A 25,524-nucleotide genomic window follows, 5' to 3' on the forward strand; every position below is an offset into this window, starting at 1 on the left:
AAACACACTGGTTTGTGCTGTGGCCACCCCTAACGGGAGCAGCCGAACGAAGAAGCTGTCGAAAGGACAGAAGATTTTGGTATTGGTTTTTGACATTGGCCCTATGAACAGAGATTTCTATGGGTATCCTGTACCTGTTAAAAATATTATGCATATTAAGAGATGAATGACCTAAATTCTTAGCAATTGTAATTTGAGAAATGTTGTTCTTAAACTAGGGCGGCACGGTGGCGCAGTGGGTAGCGCTGCTGCCTCGCAGTTAGGAGACCTGGGTTCACTTGCCGGGTCCTCCCTGCATGGGATTTTGCACGTTCTCCCCGTGTCTGTGTAGGTTTCCTCTGGGTTCCTCTCACAGTCCAGACATGCAGGTTAGGTGCACTGGCGATGCTAAATTGTGTTTGGTGTGTGTGTGTCCTGTGGTGGGTTGGCGCCCTGCCCGGGATTTGTTCCTGCCTTGTGCTCTGTGTTGGCTGGGATTGGCTCCAGCAAACCCCCGTGACCCTGTGTTAGGATATAGTGGGTTGGATAATGACTGACTGTTCTTAAACTGATGAATTATTTAATAATACACTTTTTCATAAAGTGATGAACCTTGACCAGATCTTCATCATAAAATCCTCAGCCTTTTGTGGATGCTCCTTTTATACAAAAGGAGCGATGATAATGAGACCTCTTCAGAACATTTCTTGAACATCCCACAAGGTTCATAATTTTATATTGCCCATGTACCATCAACTCTTTTAAAACTTATAGCAATCATCAACTTGGGAATTGGTGTGTATTTACTAAAAACCAAAAAGGCTACAGTTAAGAAAATGAAATTCCATGTCATTATACTGTTTTCAACTTAATATTGATCAGAGAGGATTTAAATATTCACATCTTGTTGTTTTTATTAGCATTTTACAAACTGTCCCAACATCTGTTTTGTTTTTATCAGCATTTAACACTTTGTTCCAACTTTTTGAGTGAATTTAAGAGCAAAGTCGAGGTGTGTTTCACATACTTACGAGTGAACAATGGATGATGTCCTACATGCGAGTAAATTTAAACCTGTAAATAATGTTACTACATGAAATGCCAAAAAACTTAGTATAAGCGATAATAGTGCAATATCAATCAATCACATACTGTACATTTACTACTAACCAAAATTAGAAATGCCCTACAAACATACAGTGGTGTGAAAAACTATTTGCCCCCTTCCTGATTTCTTATTCTTTTGCATGTTTGTCACACAAAATGTTTCTGATCATCAAACACATTTAACCATTAGTCAAATATAACACAAGTAAACACAAAATGCAGTTTTTAAATGATGGTTTTTATTATTTAGGGAGACATAAACTCCAAACCTACATGGCCCTGGGTGAAAAAGTAATTGCCCCCTTGTTCAAAAATCACCTAACTGTGGTGTATCACACCTGAGTTCAATTTCCGTAGCCACCTCCAGGCCTGATTACTGCCACACCTGTTTCAATCAAGAAATCACTTAAATAGGAGCTGCCTGACACAGAGAAGTAGACCAAAAGCACCTCAAAAGCTAGACATCATGCCAAGATCCAAAGAAATTCAGGAACAAATGAGAACAGAAGTAATTGAGATCTATCAGTCTGGTAAAGGTTATAAAGCCATTTCTAAAGCTTTTGGACGCCAGCGAACCACAGTGAGAGCCATTATCCACAAATGGCAAAAACATGGAACAGTGGTGAACCTTCCCAGGAGTGGCCGGCCAACCAAAATTACCCCAAGGCGCAGAGGCGACTCATCCGAGAGGTCACAAAGACCCCAGGACAACGTCTAAAGAACTGCAGGCCTCACTTGCCTCAATTAAGGTCAGTGTTCACGACTCCACCATAAGAAAGAGACTGGGCAAAAACGGCCTGCATGGCAGATTTCCAAGACGCAAACCACTGTTAAGCAAAAGAACATTAGGGCTCGTCTCAATTTTGCTAAGAAACATCTCAATGATTGCCAAGACTTTTGGGAAAATACCTTGTGGACTGATGAGACAAAAGTTGAACTTTTTGGAAGGCAAATGTCCTGTTACATCTGGCGTAAAAGGAACACAGCATTTCAGAAAAAGAACATCATACCAACAGTAAAATATGGTGGTGGTAGTGTGATGGTCTGGGGTTGTTTTGCTGCTTCAGGATCTGGAAGGCTTGCTGTGATAGATGGAACCATGAATTCTACTGTCTACCAAAAAATCCTGAAGGAGAATGTCCGGCCATCTGTTCGTCAACTCAAGCTGAAGCGATCTTGGGTGCTGCAACAGGACAATGACCCAAAACACACCAGCAAATCCACCTCTGAATGGCTGAAGAAAAACAAAATGAAGACTTTGCAGTGGCCTAGTCAAAGTCCTGACCTGAATCCAAATGAGATGCTATGGCATGACCTTAAAAAGGCGGTTCATGCTAGAAAACCCTCAAATAAAGCTGAATTACAACAATTCTGCAAAGATGAGTGGGCCAAAATTCCTCCAGAGCGCTGTAAAAGACTCATTGCAAGTTATCGCAAACGCTTGATTGCAGTTACTGCTGCTAAGGGTGGCACAACCAGTTATTAGGTTCAGGGGGCAATTACTTTTTCACACAGGGACATGTAGGTTTGGATTTTTTGTTCTCCCTAAATAATAAAAACAATCATTTAAAAACTGCATTTTGTGTTTACTTGTGTTGTATTTGACTAATGGTTAAATGTGTTTGATGATCAGAAACATTTTGTGTGACAAACATGCAAAAGAATAAGAAATCAGGAAGGGGGCAAATAGTTTTTCACACCACTGTATTTGTATTGACACAGTGACTGAAGATGAAGATCAATCACAAGATGAAGCAAAATACCACTGAGGTGAAGATAGAGATTATACCAATTAAGACTTTTATTAGCACGAAAAACTACAGTCCTTTATTTTACCAGGCCCAAGTCTGAGAATTCCTGCTTTAAATGGCGTTCTACACAGTCTACTAAACTTTAAAACACAAATTATACATCACACAGGTATGCATTACCCACAATCCAAATCATATATACTGTAGATTTAGTAATAGTGAGGCATTTAGAGTACTTCATTTGTAGAATCACTATTATAGAGAAACCTTTAAAACTCTTTTTATTGTACTATGATGCTGGCTATGATATGTGCTACATAAAGGATGATTAATTAAATTTGCCCACATTTCCACAATTCAGGTTAAAAGAGTAGCCGTCACAGACTGCCTCACATCATATTTTTCCTTGGTCAGGTTTGCACTACTGTGGCAACAGTAAACCAGTTGAAAATTTTGTAAAATATAATTAGAGGCACTACTTTCATCAGATATTTCTGTAAACACTATACCACATTTAACACTTTTTTCATGTCATTTAAAAAGTTACAGTAAACCAGCTTACAAGAAGATCTTTTTTCAACCTGACAATTAGATGCTAAAATTTGCTAAAAGATAGCTTTTTTTTTTTTGCCCTCTTACAAACTAAAAAAAATAAATAAAAAACATAAAGGATAATTGCAACCTGGGTGACACCTCATCTTGTCATTTCATTTATTCAAATTAAACACCTATTTTTAATTCATTTGTTAAAAATAAAGATTTTAAATCTATCCACCCAAAGGCTGCAACACTACATTCTACAAACTATACTTACCATAATTACACTCACAAGGAATGGAGGAGGCTAAAAATAAAGCCTCCATAATCCTCTGCCACTCCACCCAAAGACAGACAAGGATTGGTGTGAATTTCATACTAATCACAAAGTCAAGTCCAAATCTTAGGTTCAGCAGTCTTTTAAGTAACTTTAGAACTTGGAATGTTGTAGATAGAAAGGCAAAATCAAAGAAACACACAGTCTTTCTTGCCTTAGCTCTTTGAATGAGAGACTGGATACACAGTGGCTGCAGTAAAGGTCGCTCTTTCAACCACTGAAACACCTAATACTACTACTACTAAGCTCCTTATGTAACCATCTTATTTGCTACCCAATAATGGCTGCTTATGTCGCAAAGGCACCCTCCCCATGAACCTGTTGTTAACAATGAAGTGGATTGCTCAAGAAGGACAACGTTTTGTCTTGAGCAGCGTCAGTGGCTGCAGGTGTTCCCAGCTTCTGAACTCTTAATAAAGTAGGTTAATTATGCTTGTAAGTAAACCACTTGAATAATTAACTTTCCTGTTTAACTATTTCTGTATTTCATGTACTAGACAGTGCCGTTTTGAAGATATATTGACAGTTACTAATTGTGCCCATCCATCACCAGAACTACAAACGACAGAATAATAAGCAAGTAATTTACACTATTAATTAAATAAAATACATTAGTCACACAATGATTAAAAAGCTGAAACAAAATTAGTAGAAGTTAGTTTAATGTACTGTACTGCCAAATGCATCTGGACATCTTTACAGTGTCAGAAATGACAGGGATTTGTTTTTGTTTTGTTTCTTCATTCATGTATTTATTTTTTATTCCTCATTCTTCTAATCTGAATTTTCACAAGGAATGAATCAAATCTACTTAAAAGCCAAATTCACCACTGGGCATGCTCACATTTTCCTAAGTTAGAGTCAACAGTCAAACCAGTATAAATTGGTCCAACTGCTGTTTACTGATTTCAAAGAACAAATAAATGATACAAAATAAATGTTATGCATAGTACATAACATATACTGTGCACTGAATGTTTTAGTTTGAACACACAGGTCCATGAAATAAGGGCAACACTTAAAAAGAGATCTTTTTGACAGACTTTTGGTCCTCAAAATATATTCATTCACATTTCCCTGAAGAGTATTTAGTTGAAATCTTCAAGGTTCATCTAACACTTCAGGTGTCAGATAACATTTTGAAAAGTGGTCATCCTGGGTAATACAGTATTTTGTGAAGGCAAAATTATTTGTGTAAATGGTCATCAAACTTCATCTAGTTTCAGCTTGGGCGCTCTTGTGCGACTTAGATACACTCCACTCAACTTCTGGCAGACTAGACGCAGTGTCAGCCTACTGCATTTTAAGTTAAAAAAGCCGGACAGAATATTTCTAGCTTCTTCTTCTGAAGTTATGTCAAATACAAACAACTTCTACAGTAAAACTGACGGGTTTAACAGGACACAGACATCAAATTATACTTGAATGGCAGCATGATCCATTCTATTGTCACCATTTACTCCATGGCCTGGTTAAATGGGCTAAGCAGCTAAAATCTAAATTGAATCCATCAATTTGCCACAATGTTAGGCGAGATGATTCTGATGTGGAACACCTTATGAATGTTTGCAGCAATGATAAAAAAAAATATTCTAGGAGACAAGAAAGCCAATCAATTGAATGCAGTACTTACAGTCATGACAAACCTCTAGACCAGGGGTGGGCAAAGTCAGTCCTGGAGGGCCGCAGTGGCTACAGGTTTTTGTTCCAACCTAATTGCTTAATTAGAAAACAATTGTTGCCAATAATTTAATTTCATGGCTTGTTACTACTTTAACTATACAATGTCAGGTCATTCTCATATCCTAGATTTTCTTCCCCTTTCTAAGGATATGATCCAAATGATTTGGAGTCTAAAATTGGATGAGTAATTCTCAGTCCTTCACTTTTTTCTCTTCACTATCCTTCCAAGTATTTAATTAAACCCAATACTGCACAATAAATACACACAGGTGTAAATGGTAACAAGCCAAATGTTGAACTGCTGGTTTCTTTTGTCATTTGCATCTTATTGCTAATAAAGAACAATTAAAAACCAAGACTACAGCTGTTTTAAGACTAAAATTGGCAATAAGGGTTCAAAAACTTAATGAGTGAGACAACTAAAATGAAGTAGAAGTGTTACTTGAGCAATATGTGCATCTTATTAAGCAACTGGGTTGGAACAAAACTCCAGGAACGACTTTGCCCACCCCTGCTCTAGACAAACTCAAAGTTCCATCCGGTCATGCATAATGTGTCTTTTTGACAAGATTTCTTCATCCTTCAGCTGTTCAATTCCAAGTACTAACAGGGGTAACATTCTTCATTTTTTTAAAGGAGATGCTATCAAAAAGGAATGTGGTCCAGAAACCAGAGCAGGATTCATTTGCTATATATGAAGACATATATATATATATATATATGACACAAATTAAAACTGCCTCTTACCATATTCAGGTTTTCAATTAATAATGTTAGCAACTGTTCTAACTCTCTCTCAATGGCAGCTGGGACTCCTGTGGTTTTGGATAGCCACACCCTTGAAGAGGGGTCAACTGTGACTGCTGTATCTGAGGTGTAACATTTCTGTATCATAATAAGAAGGGAGAGTGGTTTTTAGAACAAGAACAAAAATATATGGTTATTTAGTCAGTCAGTCATTGTCCAACCTGCTATATCCAACACAGGGCACACACACACCACACACTAGAGACAATTTAGGATCGCCAATGCACCTAACCTGCATGTCTTTGGACTGTGGGAGGAAACCCACGCAGACACGGGGAGAACATGCAAACTCCACGCAGGGAGGCCCCGGGAAGCGAACCCGGGTCTCATTAATGCGAGGCAGCAGCGCTACCATTGAGACACCATGCCGCCCATGGTTATTTATCTACAATTATTACTTGTGCCAAAGTTCTGTAAGTGCATAGTACTTAAAGTCTATATTTAGAAACACTTTAAAAGGCCTTATCCAAAGTGCATTTAAAAAATTGTTACCCTAAAATTTACTTCTGAATGTACTATATGTGGTGATTTTTATTTTTTTTTTATAAATATATGGAAAACTTTTAGACACTGATTTCTGAAATATTCATGGTTGGTTACCAGTGTCAAGTTTCTTTCTTTTTTAGTAAAAAAAAAAAAAATGACTAAGTCACACAATCTTAAAACATTCTGCTTAACCAGGTTCCAGGTTGTGGAGATCAAATCTTTGAATTTTTGAAGTAAGCTGAATTCTTATTTATTAAGATTACATGTTCACTGTTTTGGTGTAATGTCATGTGCTAAGTTGATCTGCATTTAGATATTTTAACTTTGTGGCATTCAAAATATCATGCATCTTCAAGAACTAATTTAGTAATTCAAGAACTGATCTATTTGACAAATGAAGGGAGAAAGTAATTCTTGACAAGAATAATTGAATAATACTAATTACTGTACAGGTGTGGGCCGAATAAATGTCTCTCACCTAAACTTTATAGTTATACTTACAAATTATCTTTCATGGTGGTCAAGAATATCTTTAATTGTGATGCATGTGTGTTACTGAGCCAATGTCGCCTGAACAAATTAATTTGTGGTAAAACTCGACAGCCACCTCAACAAAATGGGGGAAGTGGCCTATCCTTGGCTCTGAAAATGGTGCCAGGTACAATTATACTACATTTCAGTTGCTTGATCCGAATCCTGTATCCTGCAAATTCCAAACCCATTTTTGAATAGCCATGGAAAGGTGCCTGTCAGCACTCATAGCTTTGAATCTCAGCTCCAAGATAGCAGCCCAACTCGGCTGCTGAAGTTAACAAAATGTTTAAAATTCTTTTGTGTGTACACCTGTTATCTTTACCAATGAAGAATACTTCTCAAGTTTATTTGAATTTGTGTAACAACTGCTTCTTGGACTTGTAAATTCGGAATAGAATAAGTTGATTTTTTCCTTGTAAGGTGGATTAGAATCAATTTAAAGAATGTTAAATGAAAAAGCAGTGAAAAAAAGAATACAAATCAGCTGGCCAAGCAGAAGCCAACGGGGAAATAAAAAAAACGAGGTCCAACTAAAGAGGCAGAACACAATAAGAATAATTTTTAGAATTAGAACAATCTAGACGAGAACAGGCCATTCAGCCCAACAAAGCTCGCCAGTCCTATCCACTTGTTTCCTCCAAGAAAACATCAAGTCGAGTTTTGAAAGTCCCTAACGTCTTACTGTCTACCACACTACTTGGTAGCTTATTCCAAGTGTCTATCGTTTTTTGTGTAAAGAAAAACTTCCTAATGTTTGTGCGAAATTTACCCTTAACAAGTTTCCAACTGTGTCCCCGTGTTCTTGATGAGCTCATTTTAAAATACAAGTCTTGATCCACTGTACTAATTCCCTTCATAATTTTAAACAATTCAATCATGTCACCTCTTAATCTTCTTTTGCTTAAACTGTAAAGGCTCAGCTCTTTTAATCTTTCCTCATAATTCAACCCCTGTAGACCTGGAATCAGCCTAGTCGCTCTTCTCTGGACCTTTTCTAGTGCTGCTATGTCCTTTTTGTAGCCTGGAGACCAAAACTGCACACAGTACTCAAGATGAGGCCTCACCAGTGCATTATAAAGGTTGAGCAGAACCTCCTGTGACTTGTACTCCACAGATCAAGGCGTTATATAACCTAACATTCTGTTAGCCTTCTTAATGGCTTCTGAACACTGTTTGGAAGTTAATAGCTTTGAGTCCACTATGACTCCTAAATCCTTCTCATAAGGTGTACTCTCGATTTTCCGACCGCCCATTGTGTATTCAAACCTAATATTTTTACTTCCTATGTGTAATACTTTACATTTACTGACATTAAATTTCATCTGCCACAAATCTGCCCAAGCCTGTATGCTATCCAAGTCCTTCTGTAATGATATAACGGATTCCAAATTATCTGCTAATCCACCTATCTTGGTATCATCTGCAAACTTCTTGGTATCATCTGCAAACTCTTGGTATCATCTGCAAACAAAGGGGGAAATGCCAAAAAAAATAAACTTGGAAGTTCAATTCAAAGTACTAATAGAGGTAACCTACTTCCTTTTTTAAAAAGTAGATGATATCAACAAGTAGTATAGTCCAGAAACCAAGGAAGATTTCATGTTGCACCATGACAGAAGCACTTTAAGACATATTCATTGCCCCTTACTTTCCATCCATCCATCTTCCAACCCGCTGAATCCGAACACAGGGTCACGGGGGTCTGCTGGAGCCAATCCCAGCCAACACAGGGCACAAGGCAGGACACACACAAACACACCCACCCAGCACACACTAGGGACAATTTAGAATCGCCAGTCTACCTAACCTGAAAGTCTTTGGACTGTGGAAGGAAACCCACGCAGACACGGTGAGAACATGCAAACTCCACGCAGGGAGGACCCGGGAAGCGAACCCGGGTCTCCTAACTGCGAGGCAGCAGCGCTACCCTTGCGCCACCGTGCTGCCCACGCCCCTTACTTTCACTACTTTCATTTTTTTTTAATAGACCTTTTCGCAAAGTACTAAAAGTCCACAGCATGTTCAAAATGCTGCTGCTTGACGTTTGATTTCAACTAAAAGCTGCAAGCACATAATCCTTTAGTTGGCACAACTTCATTGGCTTTCTACACGTCTTAAAAGCCTCTTCAAGTCTGCGTTATAAAAGAACTCCACTCTGATGCCAACATTCTTCTTATCCAAAGGCCTCATTATCAAATTCTCATTTAGCTATTCTTATTATTCTCCCTCTGCCCAATGAATCATTCAGGGTCCTAATGTTCCAACTGAGATTAAAGACCCACATTTTTTACACCACTTTCATATGACATTTTACTGTACTTTGTATATCTGCATTTTGATCAGCATGTGCAAATAAGAATTTCGCTGTAGTAGTCATGTGACAATACTGAATCCATTCAACCTACTGTTACTGCTACTACAAAGTGCAAAATGTTTGTTTTTATATGCTTCGTAATCTACCTAGTAAAAAGAAGAACAGTGACTTTGCACTTTTTCAAAATGAGAAATGCGGGAGGCACACAATAAAATAGTTTATAGTATGTGAACAGAGTAAAAGCTCCAGGAATTGAAACAGGCTTAAAAAGTGCCTCTTAAGAGCACACACAGAAAGCATGACTCCTGAATCAATTTTATTTCATCTAGTTGCCTGAACATACGACTCACTGACACCTTTAAAATCTCAGAATAATATCTGTCACTTTAATGCACTGGCTTGCAAATCCACCAACATTTCAGTTTTTGACCAACATTTTATTTAATGGCTTCATTTCTCAGTGACTCCACACAAGTCTCTATTCTACTTTGAGCTATCTGTCAAATCTCTCTCCTCTCATCAGATTTGCTGCAAAATGCAGGCTACTACTCTCAAGCTGTACAGTTAGAGAAGCACACACATGAAAAAGTTACCTATTTGGAAATGAATGGAAGCGGAAAGAAATTGTGTAAGCACTGCTCAATAAGCACAGACTGATCTGACAGTACTTACATTTCTGCTTTATCCGCACATTATTATTGTAAAGAACAGATGTTATCAACCTGCAGCTAAAACATGTTTGAACTAATACATTACATGAGAAAGGTGCAGCTCCCCTAAGTGAAACATAGATAGCACGGGATTAGAAAGGGAACTGCAATTTATGTATGGGAAGAAGATCAGAGCCATGGGGTGTATAACATGGACTGCATCGTGTTTAACAGTTTCTACGGTGCACAAAGGGCAACGACAGAGCAGAACTCCAGCTTGCGTTCTGCTAAAACAGTTCATTAATGGTATAACATTTAAAAAGGGTCGGGGTTATGGCCTGATGAGCTGCTTTTACTTCTGTGTAATTTGAGACTAAAATTAAAATCTTTTAAGATAAGTGTCAACTTTGGTATTCCCGTTATACAAAAATTGTTAGTTATTGAGACAGTTTTAAACAAATGACTGTGTTTAACTAATATTAACAGCTAGATGGGGAACTATTTTGTGTGCTTTCCTTCTTTCAGGGAGTAATACTGATTGTGTATGCTAGAATTGCTCAATTTTCTTTTCAGTTATTTTTCTTTTGGAACTTTCACTTTTATGTTCAGGGTGGCACAGTGGGTAGCGCTGCTACCTCGCAGTTAGGAGACCAAGGGTTCGCTTCCCGGGTTCTCCCCGTGTCTGCGTGGCTTTCCTCCCACAGTCCAAAGACATGCAGGTGAGGTGCATTGGCGATCCGAAAATTGTCCCTAGTGTGTGCTTGGTGTGTGTGCCCTGCAATGGGCTGGCGCCTTGCCCGGGGTTTGCTTCCTGCCTTGCGCCCTGTGTTGGCTGGGATTGGCTCCAGCAGACCCCCATGACCCTGTGTTAAGATATAGCGGGTTGGAAAATGACTGACTGACTGACGCTTATGTTCATATGGTATGAGTTGACTTTTAGTTTGTTTAACCGAGTGGTGTGTGTGAGGTTGAGAAACACCAAATGTCCCTCCTCTCAACAGATGTGCTAAAAAAATGCATGCCAACCACTCCCAGGCTAGGCAGCAAGCTTTCCTTGACCATTCAAATTGCATATTGCTAATCTGCTCTGGCGACATTCAGTGCTTTTTAAAGGCGCGGCTCTTTATTAAAGAATCTTGATTTCTACACCTTTGCTCCCTTCTTTAAAATCTTGCAGCTGCACTGACTTAATCAAATCTTCAGAAACTATGCCTCTGACGCAGTACTAATTTTTCTGTTAACTATAATACTTTAAATTGCGTTTTCTCTTGTTTAATAAATTTGTAGTTTTTAACGGCTGAAATAATTGATATGTTTACTGACCTTTTTGTAAATCACAAGGCATAAAAAAAGTAATATAAATTGGAAGGAAAAAAAAAATTCCCAATGGTCACTCAAGCTGACACTTGAAGTTGTGAAAGAAAAGGCCCCAGGAGACATGCTGGTGAATATGTGACAAAATGTAGTTATAGAAGCTGCTCCCTGACTGAACTGACGTAAGCTTTTAGTGATGTAAAGAACTAGATCCTCAGCTAAGATTACACAAGAACTGAGAAGGTGGTCTGAAAGAATGCACCAAAAAAGCTGCTAAGGGTTAAATTAAAACTTAGCTGCGGCCTGGGGAAAGAAACCATTTTCCATTGCAACTCAGAAGGTCGAGGCTCAGCATTAGGCTGGGCAAGCCCAATCAAGTCAAGCTGCTGTACTGAGGGACGCTAGCAATTCCCTCTCCACTTCTCGGCCAACCATGGAATAGAACACATTCTCTCTCCATCATGTGTTGTTATGTGCTTGAATGCCATAACATTTCAGGTTCATTTAGAGCCTTTGCAATAACTATAGCACTATCAAAATAACAACGAACTATTAAGAAAAAAGCTTTTTGGAGCAGTATTCATGAGGAAAATCGGAAGTAACTGAAATTATTTTTAATAAGTGGCAAAAATAGTGAAAAAAAATTCCATCCATCCATCCATCCATTGTCTAACCCGCTGAATGCGAATACAGGGTCACGGGGGTCTGCTGGAGCCAATCCCAGCCAACACAGGGCACAAGGCAGGAACCAATCCTGGGCAGGGTGCCAACCCACCGCAGTACACACACACAAACACACCCACGGGCCAATTTAGAATCGCCAATCCACCTAACCTGCATGTCTTTGGATTGTGGGAGGAAACCCACGCAGACACGGGGAGAACATGCAAACTCCATGCAGGGAGGACCCGGGAAGCGAACCCGGGTCTCCTAACTGCGAGGCAGCAGTGCTACCCACTGCGCCACTGTGCCGCCTGTGAAAAAAAATTAAACTTGTCAATACAAAAACAATATAAATAAATAAACTTAAAAAGTCAATCAATTGCACAAACCTGATACAGCAATGCAGTGAAAACTTATCAAGTCACTCAGATGACAATGTTCTTGGAGGAAAAAAAAAACTTAGACTTGCAAATGTCTGCTGGTAAAACTGTCATCAGCTCAGTGCCGAGACCCTGATTCACTGATAACTACCGTGAAACATAACTGCTTAGTCTCAAGAGCGGCTCTTTTGTTAGTGACACAAGAGAGCAAATTAACACTGACACCCAAGCCGAAGGGCCAGTATAATGTAACCTTGGTCTTGACTGTGAATGCCTGATGCAGGCAACTGTTGAGTGACAGGAAGGAGGTCAGACAACGGAAACTTACAGCTTCCAACCTGTGGATAGCCTCTTTCACAGCCTACTAAAAATAAGACGGTAATGAAAGGAGAAAGGAAAGAACATCAAGAATAGATGGATGATATAGAGACACCTCCTAGAGATGAAGTACTTTAACATTACGAGACACCTTCCAGGCCAGCAACTGCAGATTACTTTCACTGGCATATTCTTTGACTGCTGGTCTAGGCAAGGACTGTACAGCTGGTCCCACCAAGAACTCTAATGCCAAAACAGTAACACCACAGTTTACCATTTCTACTTTCCTAAACCCAAATATTATATATATATATAGCACTTGAAAGTCCTAAAAAGGTGGATCATGTCACCTGGCTGACCCTACACCTCATTTTGGTTCCACCCTAGATGATTTTAAATGTAGCAGTACAATAGCATCTAATCAAATCTATTTTCATTCCTTGAATACCCAATGTCTGGTTCTCGGATAACGGCAGGTGGCAGTGGGTATGCTGCCTCACAGTTAGGAGACCTGGGTTCCTTCCCGGACCCGTGGAGTTTGCATGTTCTCTCCCTCGTGGGTTTCCTGGTTTCCTCCCACAATCCAAAGACATGCAGGTTAGGTGGATTGGCGATTCTAAATTGGCCCTAGTGTGTGCTTGGTGTGTGGATGTGTTTGTGTGTGTCCTGCGGTGGGTTGGCACCCTGCCCAGGATTGGTTCCTGCCTTGTGCCCTGTGTTGGCTGGGATTGGCTCCAGCAGACCCCGTGACCCTGTATTCATTCAGCGGGTTAGAAAATGGATGGATGGATGGTTCTCGGATGCTCTGATAACATAGTGCCACATTTCAACGCTCAAAATAACTATGCTCTTATGATTTAGATTTGTGAGCATTAGCAGTTCAAGTAACGTTTTCAGATTTACAGAGGAGAAAAAATGGAGGCTGAACTAGCAGTCATGTTATAGCATGCTATAGAGTCCGGTGCATTAGCCACTAGGCTTATTTGACTTGCCAGTAGTGTCATCTCCTCGTATTGTAAGTTATTCAGATTATCCCACACAAAGAAAAACTCAGTAACATGCAAGGTGCATGTATAATGTATCATTTTCATTAAATGTATATATTGTATCGTCTGTGAATAGAAGAACTAATTCAGACAACACACATAAACACTCATACACAAAGTGGTAAACCAAATAGCAACCAGCATGCTTGTTTACTAACTGTGGGGACAAGAAAAGTGACACACCAAGAAAAAATCGTTCAGGAAGGTGAAATGAAGATATAAAAAAAGAAAAGAAATCGGGAGTGGTGTCCCCTCGACTTTCTCATATACTCAGATATGGGGATGGATGTTTGAGGAGTAAACCATAAGACAGTGATTATACTTTTATATTATCTACATTAAAGAACCATCAACAACAAATCAAATCAAATTAATAATATTTTGAACAATTATTATAAAAGTAAAATTAACAAAATCGGACTCTTCCTCTGCATGAATAAAAGGTAAAGTACCACTTTCAGTTAGTGGAAATAGCCCAAAAGACGATAGAAATCTACGTTTTGTACCTTATACTTGCATGCAAAGTTTGGTTGGCCTAAATGAAAGCCTACTTAAGTTATCATGTTTACACACAGACAGACGGACGGACGGACACATCGACATCATTCCAAAAATGGTATTTTTGGACTCTTGGGGAATCTAAAAAGTCGAGATTCATCAAAATTCTCTGCCTTATGTCTTTTTTTTATCTGAGGTGTGTGATTAACTGTTGTATGTATGTTAATTACGTAACTTATTATTGTGAAGTAACCAAAACCAGAGTCAAATTCCTAGTACAGTCAAGTAAATATGTTTAGGACAAGATACAAATGTTGACAGGGTCCATACTCATACTAAAAACCATCATCATTAATTTTCATCTGATATGATTAAACTGGCTTGCTTGTATTTTCAGAATAATCTTTAAGACTACAGTATACTGTGGAGATGGCCAACTCCGATCCTGGAGAGTGGCAGTGGCTGCAGGTTTTTGTTGCAACCCAGTTGCTTAATTAGAAGCCAATCCTCAGCAATAACAGATCTTATTTAATTGCATGGCTTATTGGTGTTTTAATTCTACCATGACAGATCATTCTTAAATCATAGATTTTTTTTCTAATGATACATGAATTAACCAAGTGATCTGAAGCCTAAAATGGATGAGTAATTTTCAGTTCTTCGCTTTCCTTCTGAGTACTTAATTAAACCAAATACTGAATGTTTGAGGAGTAAACCATAAGACAGTGATTATACTTTTATATTATCTACATTAAAGAACCATCAACAACAAATCAAATTAATAATATATTGAATAATTATTATAAAAGTAAAATTAAATAAATCGGACTCTGCATCTGCATGAATAAAAGGTAAAGTACCACTTTCAGTTAGTGGAAATAGCCCAAAAGACGATAGAAATCTACGTTTTGTACCTTATACTTGCATGCAAAATTTGGTCGGCCTAAGTGAAAGTCTACTTAAGTTATCATGTTTACACACAGACAGACGGACGGACACATCGACATCATTGGTATTTTTGGACTCTTGGGGAATCTAAAAAGTCGAGATTCATCAAAATCTCAAAATGGAATTTCTGGAGGACTCCAATACTTTGCCTATACTTATAAAGTCAGGGAGGTCTAAAATATTGAGATTCATCTTAATCTCGACATCGAATCTTTGGACGATTACAATACTTTCCCAATATATCGTATACAAGTAAAAACTGCACATAGAATGAACAGTAGGATATTATAGGACTTAAAATTCTACCTAAAATGGTAACAATACCTTATTTGATAATCCAAATATAATAATTTTGACAAAAAATGTTTTTGTAATTAAATGCATGCCAAGTAGACAGTTTTTATCTGCACAGTTTTAAAATATATCTCTATATGATTGTTCATGTAATTGTTTTTCTTTTTCATTCCTCAGTCTAGGAGAATCAAATGGTTGATAAGTATATTATTTCATCTGTCATTATTTCACTTACAACATACATCAGAGTCCCCTTTATGCTGCACTGATGTACTGAAGGGAAACATCTCCAAAGAGTGCACTAATCCCAGGTTTCATTTATCGATCTTTGTGTGACTGAAGGGATATTACAGAAAGCAACACACATTTGCCATTCAAATCATCACAATAATTTGCTTGCAGTATTTTTTAAACTAAAGGAACAAATGAAACATGACCACAACTCATTTACCAACAATAAACAACTGCTACATTAAATCCTTTACAGAGCAGGCTGGGTAATTCAATTCATTTTCCTGTAGCTACCTTCACAACATATTGGAAGGGAGAACTACCTAAAAATGACGTTAACACAATCTTCCATCTTATTCTGTAACTGGTGGGTTGAGCTGCAACAAATCAATGATTGAATAACTGAGTAGCTGAGTTGCCACTGATTCACCTGCTTAGTACCTGCTGGGTAGAAACAAGGAAACTACGCTATGCATTTGTGATTTGAAAGTCAATTTGAATAAAAGCACAAGCTAAATGTACATAAGGAAATGAATTAGCAGAAACTCACAGAAGGATACTTCCAGAGGAAACAGAAAAATGACAGCACCAGATTTACATAGTAAGTATTTGTGATTTACAAGCCATTTCACTATGAACCTACTGATATTCCATGCAATCACCAAAAATAAATGCTCTGGAGTGACAATTCATTCAACATTTTTTTCAGCACACTCTGCACTTTGTATGTATATTTACATATTTACACTAGCTGTGCAAACCTGTGCTATAAAAAGCCCGGGTTTGTAGAAACTATTGAAATCATCAGAATAAAAAAATTGAAATGTTCAGATGTCAGGTAATTGAAAGGAACTACTCTGGGCATCTCTCTCCTAGAAGGTTTTGTTTTGCTGATGTGCATGCATCGTTTGTGTAATAGCAGCTAACCGACTGTCTTTCTTCGGATGTTTCTTTTTGCCGACATGCTCGCCTCGCTTGTGTATTAGCGGCGAGAGGAAAAGTAAAAGGGACACCTTTTTGCCGATGTGCTCGCCATGCTTCTGTAATAGCTGACAAGCAAATGACTCTCTCTTCGGATGTTTCGTTTTGCCGACGTGCTGGCCTCGCTTGCGTATCCTTGGTGGTGGAGCCCTTAGTCCGACCCCACCTCTCACTTCCGGGCCTGGCAGATACACACACTTCCACACGTAGATGTTTATATATAAGATTCTCTGCCTTATGTTTTTTTTTTTATCTGAGGTGTGTGATTAACTGTTGTATGTATGTTGATTACGTAACTTATTATTGTGAAGTAACCAAAACCAGAGTCAAATTCCTAGTACAGTCAAGTAAATATGTTTAGGACAAGAAACAAATGTTGACAGGGTCCATACTCATACTAAAAACCATCATCATTAATTTTCATCTGATATGATTAAACTGGCTTGCTTGTATTTTCAGAATAATCTTTAAGACTACAGTATACTGTGGAGATGGCCAACTCCGATCCTGGAGAGTGGCAGTGACTGCAGGTTTTTGTTGCAACCCAGTTGCTTAATTAGAAGCCAATCCAGCAATAACAGATCTTATTTAATTGCATGGCTTACTGGTGTTTTAATTCTACCATGACAGATCATTCTTAAATCATAGATTTTTTTTCTAATGATACATAAATTAACCAAGTGATCTGAAGCCTAAAATGGATGAGTAATTTTCAGTTCTTCGCTTTCCTGCCGAGTACTTAATTAAACCAAATACTGAATGATGAATACACGCAGGTAGAAATGGAGACAAGCTAGATGCAGAACTGCTGGTTCCTTTTGTCATTTGCATCTTATTGCTAAACATTGAATACAGCTGTATATGACTAAAATAAGCAATTAAGGGTTCAAAATGTTAACAAGTGGGACAACTAAAATGAAGCAGAAAAATGAGCAACAAGTGCTTGGGCAATAAGTATTTCATTAGCAATCAGTGATTTCTCATGAAGCAATTGGGTTGGATCAAAAACCTGCAGCCACTGAGGCCCTCCAGGACCGACACTGCTCAGCCCTGATTTAAAGGGTTTGAGTCTTAAAGAGCAGTAAAAACTAATTACTAATTAAGAAATGGTTAGAATGAAAACCTATAGCCACTATGGTTCTACTGGACTGGAGTTGGCCACCCCTGCTATATTGCTTCAAGAAAAATACATCAAATCTGAAATACACTTAAGTATTCAAGCATTTTAACAAACGGTTAGAGGTTAAACTATACCAAATAGCTTTGAACGATTTTCTTTTCAAAACACTCTTTTAGACTTGTAATGATCAAAGCCCATCCACAAAGCTACATTGATTCTTACTTCACATCCAAGCTGATGATACCTCTTCCTAACTGTGTTCTGAACCGAATAATGTTTGGGCTGCATGACCTTCTGGCCATGGAAATGGACTACAAACCACACAGCTTCCTCGGTGAATCACTTGACCTGTCAATGCTTATATACAATAACTACCAAAACTAATTGTACGGTGAATTTGAATTTCAAAAGTAGTTTCAGATCAACTTTTCTGCTAAAAAATCTATCCACTCATTTTCTTAGCTCGGTTGTTAGGGACAGCTGTAGCCTATTCCAAAAATCATAAAGTGCATGCCAGGAACAATATCTAGACAGAGCGTCAGTCCATTGCAGGGTATACCCACAATACACACACACACACACACACACATATACTGTATATTTAGCATAGTATATTTATCTAACTACAAGTCTTTGGACTGTGAGAGAAAACTTGTAAATAATAAAAATATATTTACTGCCGACCTTCAGTAACTCATATAGTGGCAATTGTACAGTTAATCTAAAGAATTTGGAAATGTATTAATCAGCATTTACGCATTGATTTGCCAAGCATTGTTATCCCTGTACAAGTTTAACGGCTGCCTGTGCCTATCAAAACAACATCCATACACGGCAGGAATAAATCCAAGATATTGCACTGGAGCATCACAAGGCACCCATATACACACATCTACTTACTCTCACTCATACACGGCCAATTTAGAGTTGCCCATCAAAATTACATGCACGTGTTTGGGTGTGGTAGAAAATCACAGGACAATGAGAATTCACACATGAAAGATAACAATGTGCAAACTTCAGTATGTTTCAGTGTAAAAAAAATGAAAATATCCATCTTTACATTTCCACAGTCTGCTTAAACCAGTACGTTTAAGTTAAATTTGACTTTATTGTCAATGTGGCTTAGCTGTTGTGCTGTTAAACACATAAATAGCAGTGAAGTCCTCACCACTGACTCATTGTGTGATCTTCAGAGATACGTAACCTGTGAATGCTCACACTGCATAAACACATAAACCACTATACACTCTCAGAAATTGAGGTGCAAAAGTGGTTATTTAAAGGAATGCCATAGGGGAACCATAGCTGGTTCCCAAAAGAACAATCGACATGGAGGTTGTAGAAAGAACTTTTATTTATTTAGATCCATAACAGACATCCTAAATACCATTGAATAGATGGTAACAAATTTGTGATGAGTGCAATGGACTCCAAATTTGAAAATGTTTCAGATTTATAATGTTCCTTGTTCCTTGTATGACCCATCAACGGCAGTCACTTATAGCATGTCCGCAATCTTTTCGGATTCGCTTTTACGACGAACTGCTACAGCGCGCGGAGCCTGCGATTGCTTCGGGATGCTCTTCCACGTGTCGTTCCCGTTGGATGGAATCTCAAAAGAGTTTAGAAACTCACTCACACCAGCCGTGATTCTTTTCAAAGGTAAAGTGCAATTTGCTTTATGTATTTTTACTTTATATTTTGTATTAATCATTTTTATATGAATAGTTTTGGGTTGTGGAACGAATCATCTGAGTTTCCATTATTTCTTATGGGGAAATTCGCTTTGATATACGAGTGCTTTAGATTGCGAGCACATTTCCGTGTACAGTATATGTAAACTAAGGGGCTCTGCCCCCTGCTCGCTTCGCTCGCTAACCCCTGTGCCTGTGCTACACATTAGCCTCTTTGAGGTTCTGCCACTTGCATATGGGGATATGGATGTACAATTTAAACAGATTTTGATTGTCATGGGAATTGTTACATATGCATCAATGCAACCTACAACTGCACGTGATTGAATTTTGTTTCTTTCTCTCTATTAAATAAACCGACTTTTTCAAATGTTTGGCTCTGAGATTTGTTTATTGTCTTTGCAAAAGCTATTCTAACTGAAAACTGTTATCTTTTTTAATACGAATGGCATATCAAGATCTCCTTTGTTGTCTAATGTTATCTGCGGAAGATGTAGTACATTACCTTTCTTGGATACGTCCTTCTTTCTACAGTAATTGTGTGGTGGAAGACCCAATGGTGTTAACGGTTGTAGATATTCTTTTGTGGTTTTTTCATATTCTGCATGATCACCACCAGCTGTTTCAGTATAGGCTATTGATACGCATTTAACCAATCTGCTGTGTAACCGATCGACATTTTTGGTGATAATTCGTTTGACTTCCTCGTTTCTCGGTGCTAGGATTGCCCATATACTCATCTTGTCTGCGGATAACCGTTCGTGATGAAATTCACAAAAGATTTGGTCATAATACGTCTTCCTTAATTGGGAACTTAAAGTGAGGTAAGCATTAAAATTTATAAGAGCTGAGAGCGCAGGAAGTGTATCTGACAAAAGCATTCGCACAAATGAGGGGTGAGGGGACTGTGGTCTTGTTTGAAAATGTTTGAGAGGAGGGCGGGACTTCAAAAGATCTCAAGGCAAAAACTTGAAAAAAATCTCTCCTCCAAAAGAGTCTTGTCTCGTCAAAGGATTTTTTTTATATAATAGAGAGATATACACACACATACAATAACATGCTTAAAATGCCTGTTACTGTGAATAGTTAAGTGAGCTGAAGATGAACTGATCACCAAAATGCATAAAGTGAAAGATGACACATTCCTTTAATATGCCTGACGCGTTATATTCCAAATCGTAACCTTAGATCTTCAAATGAGTGTCTCCTTATAATTCCAAAAGCTAAACTTAAAAGAAGTGGTGAGGCGGGCGGGCCTTCTGCTGCTATGCACCTAAAATCTGGAATAGCCTGCCAATAGGAATTCGCCTGGCTGATACAGTGGAGCACTTTAAAACACTGCTGAAAACACATTACTTTAACATGGCCTTTTTATAACTTCACTTTAACTTAATCCTGATACTCTGTATGTTCAATTCTTCATAATAACTATTCACAGTGGCTCCAAAATCCATACTGACCCCTACTCTCTCTTCTGTTTCTGTTTCCGGTTTCTTTGTGGTGGCGGCCTGCACCACCACCACCTACTCAAAGCATCAGGATGCTCCAACAATGATGGACTGAAAGCCAGAAGTCTATGTGACCATCATCATCAGGTCCTTCCATGAAAACCCTAAATACAAAGAGGACTGTTTGACTTATGTTAGGTAGATTGCCCAGAGGGGACTGGGTGGTCTCGTGGTCTGGAACCCCTACAGATTTTATTTTTTTCTCCAGCCTTTGGAGTTTGTTTTTTTTTTTGTTTTTTCTGTCCACCCTGGCCATCGGACCTTACTTATTCTATGTTAATTAATGTTGACTTATGTTTATTTTGTATTGTGTCTTCTATTTTTCTAATCATTTTGTAAAGCACTTTGAGCTACATTTTTTCGTATGAATATGTGCTATATAAATAAATGTTGATTGATTGAATATTTTAAGCAAGTTTGCATTTTTATTTCCATCATTCACAGGTACAAAATGCCAAAAAAAATGAAAAGCAAAAGTTTGAGCACCAACATGATCAGTGCTTAGTAACATCCCCTTTGGCACGTATCAAAGTTTATAAATGCTTTTAGAAGCCAGCAAAGAACCTTTCAGTTCTTACTTGGGCTATTTCTGCCCATTTGGCCTTTAAAAAGTCTTCTAATTCTTGTTGGGGTGTCTTGCATGCACTGCTCTTTTTGAGATCGATCCACAGATTTCCAATGATGATGTTTAGGTCGGGGGACTGTGAGGGCCATGGCAAAGCAAACAGCTTGCGCCTCTTGAGATATTCCACTGTAGATTTTGCTGTGTGTTTCAGATCATTATCACCTTGTAGGACCCATCCTCTTTTTAACTTGAACTTTTTTCCGTATGATGCTTGTTTCCAGAATTTGTTGGTATTTATTTGAACCCATTCTTCCCTCTATCAATGACACGTCCCCAGTGCCAGTGGCTGCAACACAAGCCCAAAGCCAGATCAATCCACCCCCATGCTTAATAGTTGAGAGACGTGTTCTTTTCCTGGAATTCTGCCCCATTTTCTTTTCTCCAAACATACCTTTGCAAAAAGTTCTATTTTGACTTCATCCGTCCACAGGCTGGTTTAGACGTTCATTTGCAAACTTTACACACTGTATTTTGTGTCTAGGACACAACAATGTTTTACTTCTGCTGACTCTACCATGTAGGTCACATTTATTCAGGCGTCACTAAACAGTAAAACACTGGACAACCACTCCAGAGTCTGATAGATCTTCCTGAATGTCTTTTGCAGTCAAACAGGTTGTTTTTTTTTCATTTGCCTTTCTAGCATGCCAATGAGTAGATCTTTCAGAAAGTTTTCTTGGTCTTCAGGACCTCAACTTCACCTCTACCATTCCTGTTAACTGTCATTAATTAATAACACTACCAACTGAGAAAACAGTTACCTGAAAACATGTTGCTATCTTCTTGTAGCCTTCTCCTGCTTTGCGAGAATCAGTTCTTTTTTGTTCCCAGAGTGCTAGGCAGCTACTCAGAGGAGCCCATGGCTGCTGATTGTTGGGACAAGGTTTGAAGAGTCCGAGAATTTATACAATTTAGCAATTTGCATCACCTAAGGTTTCCTAATATGACTGTGAACAAGCCACAGTTCCAAAGAGCTAATGAAGCTCTGAGACCCTTGTAAAAGTTATCTGAGACCTCACATATCTTGGGGTGCCCAAACTTTTGCAGGGTGACCCTTTCCTTATTTTAATGTACAATTGTACAGAACAAAAACAATACACTAATCTTGCGTAAAATGCTGAAAAGAAACGTGTCATATTTAACTTTTTGGTGATCAGTTCATCTTCTGCTCACTTAACTATTCTCAGTAACAGGACATTTTAAGCAAGGATACCCAAACTTCTGCATGCCAATGTATCTACAGTGCTGTGAAAAACTATTTTCCTCCTTCCTGATTTCTTATTCTTTTGCATGTTTGTCACACAAAATGTTTCTGATCATCAAACACATTTAACCATTAGTCAAATATAACACAAGTAAACACAAAATGCAGTTTTAAATGATGGTTTTATTATTTAGGAAAAAAAAATCCAAACCTACATGGCCCTGTGTGAAAAAGTAATTGCCCCCTTGTTAAAAAATCACCTAACCACAGTGAGAGCCATTATCCACAAATGGCAAAAACATGGAACAGTGGTGAACCTTCCCAGGAGTGGCCGGCCAACCAAAATTACCCCAAGAGCGCAGAGACGACTCATCCGAGAGGTCACAAAAGACCCCAGGACAACGTCTAAAGAACTGCAGGCCTCACTTGCCTCAATTAAGGTCAGTGTTCACGACTCCACCATAAGAAAGAGACTGGGCAAAAACGGCCTGCATGGCAGATTTCCAAGACGCAAACCACTGTTAAGCAAAAGAACATTAGGGCTCGTCTCAATTTTGCTAAGAAACATCTCAATGATTGCCAAGACTTTTGGGAAAATACCTTGTGGACTGATGAGACAAAAGTTGAACTTTTTGGAAGGCAAATGTCCCGTTACATCTGGCATAAAAGGAACACAGCATTTCAGAAAAGAACATCATACCAACAGTAAAATATGGTGGTGGTAGTGTGATGGTCTGGGGTTGTTTTGCTGCTTCAGGACCTGGAAGGCTTGCTGTGATAGATGGAACCATGAATTCTACTGTCTACCAAAAAATCCTGAAGGAGAATGTCCAGTCAACTGTTCGTCAACTCAAGCTGAAGCGATCTTGGGTGCTGCAACAGGACAATGACCCAAAACACACCAGCAAATCCACCTCTAAATGGCTGAAGAAAAACAAAATGAAGACTTTGGAGTGGCCTAGTCAAAGTCCTGACCTGAATCCAATTGAGATGCTATGGTATGACCTTAAAAAGGCGGTTCATGCTAGAAAACCCTCAAATAAAGCTGAATTACAACAATTCTGCAAAGATGAGTGGGCCAAAATTCCTCCAGAGCGCTGTAAAAGACTCATTGCAAGTTATCGTAAATGCTTGATTGCAGTTATTGCTGCTAAGGGTGGCCCAACCAGTTATTAGGTTCAGGGGGCAATTACTTTTTCACACAGGGCCATGTAGGTTTGGATTTTTTTTCTACCTAAATAATAAAAACCATTTAAAAACTGCATTTTGTGTTTACTTGTGTTATATTTGACTAATGGTTAAATGTGTTTGATGATCAGAAACATTTTGTGTGACAAACATGCAAAAGAATAAGAAATCAGGAAGGGGGCAAATAGTTTTTCACACCACTGTACATAGTATACATACACATATATAGCACAAGTGAGTCACTAAGGATTAACAGATGACATACCTTAGCATAGTATGCTTGCCTAGGATACTCAGGAAACAAACAAACAGTACATTTAACTTGTGTGACACACAGGAACACAAAACATTATCTTCAACATATTCACAAAATCTGTCAGTTGACATACATCCAATCAATGCATTCAGCCTGATGAGTAGCTCCATATACTTTCACCCAGCAGTAACATATGTTCAGACTCACATAAAACATTTCACACCTACACAGCCAGAAACATGTAGGTCTTTCAATTGTTCTTACATAAGTAAACTGTACCAGATACAGAAACTCCCTTTCTGATACCTACAATAAAAGACAGATCTTTTCATTCATATACACACAAACAGAGAGAACATACAGAACTTCACACAACCAGCAAGTGAACGACTACAATGAGACTCAGTCAGAAACTCATAACACATTGCACAAGCACAACCAGAAAAACAATTTCAGGGTCACTTCTAACACAAGTCACATCATTTTTTTAATACTGGTACAGTCATTGCAAACAGATAAATACTTGCCAAGCTTTCACACATGCAAATAAACCCAACATTCATTTTAGTTGGAAAAACATTTCTGGGGCAGACTAAAATGTACGTCGCTAAAAACACAAGGCATACGACTCTTTTCTTATGCTCAAGCACACAGATAAGTCTGCATGTAATCTGGTAGTCCTTCACAACAACAACAACATTTATTTATATAGCACATTTTCATACCAAAAAAATGTAGCTCAAAGTGCTTTACAAAATGAAGAATAGAAAAATAGAAGACACAATAAAAAATAAAAATAAGTCAACATTAATTAACATAGAATAAGTAAGGTCCGATGGCCAGGGTGGACAGAAAAAACAAAAAAACTCCAGAGGCTGGAGAAAAAATAAAATCTGTAGGGATTCCAGACCAAGAGACCGCCCAGTCCCTATACTTCGAATATGAGAATGTAAAAAAAAAACTGAACTAAAAACTTTGTGATACCAATATCACACAATGTGTGAAAGAACACCTATGGCATCAGTCTCTATAAAATTATGCCAAACTATGATGGATTAAGGTCTAAGA

At 38.3% G+C, this 25,524-nt stretch overlaps 1 protein-coding gene across 3 annotated transcripts in view; it reads right to left on the reverse strand.

Annotated features, from left to right (window-relative positions):
• osbpl7 (oxysterol binding protein-like 7) overlaps positions 1-25,524 on the reverse strand; it is an 80,808-nt gene that overhangs the window by 53,245 nt on the left and 2,039 nt on the right. Inside the window, exon 1 of one of the 3 annotated variants that reach the window (XM_039739344.1) lies at positions 5,345-5,380. The exons of the other annotated variants lie outside the window; for them this stretch is intronic. The gene's annotated coding sequence lies outside the window, so the exon portion shown is untranslated. Of the gene's footprint in view, positions 1-5,344; positions 5,381-25,524 lie in introns of those variants that run through there. 3 annotated transcript variants of the gene reach the window in all.

This window comes from Polypterus senegalus, chromosome 17, assembly GCF_016835505.1.
Source record: "Polypterus senegalus isolate Bchr_013 chromosome 17, ASM1683550v1, whole genome shotgun sequence".
NCBI classification, from domain to species: domain Eukaryota; kingdom Metazoa; phylum Chordata; class Cladistia; order Polypteriformes; family Polypteridae; genus Polypterus; species Polypterus senegalus.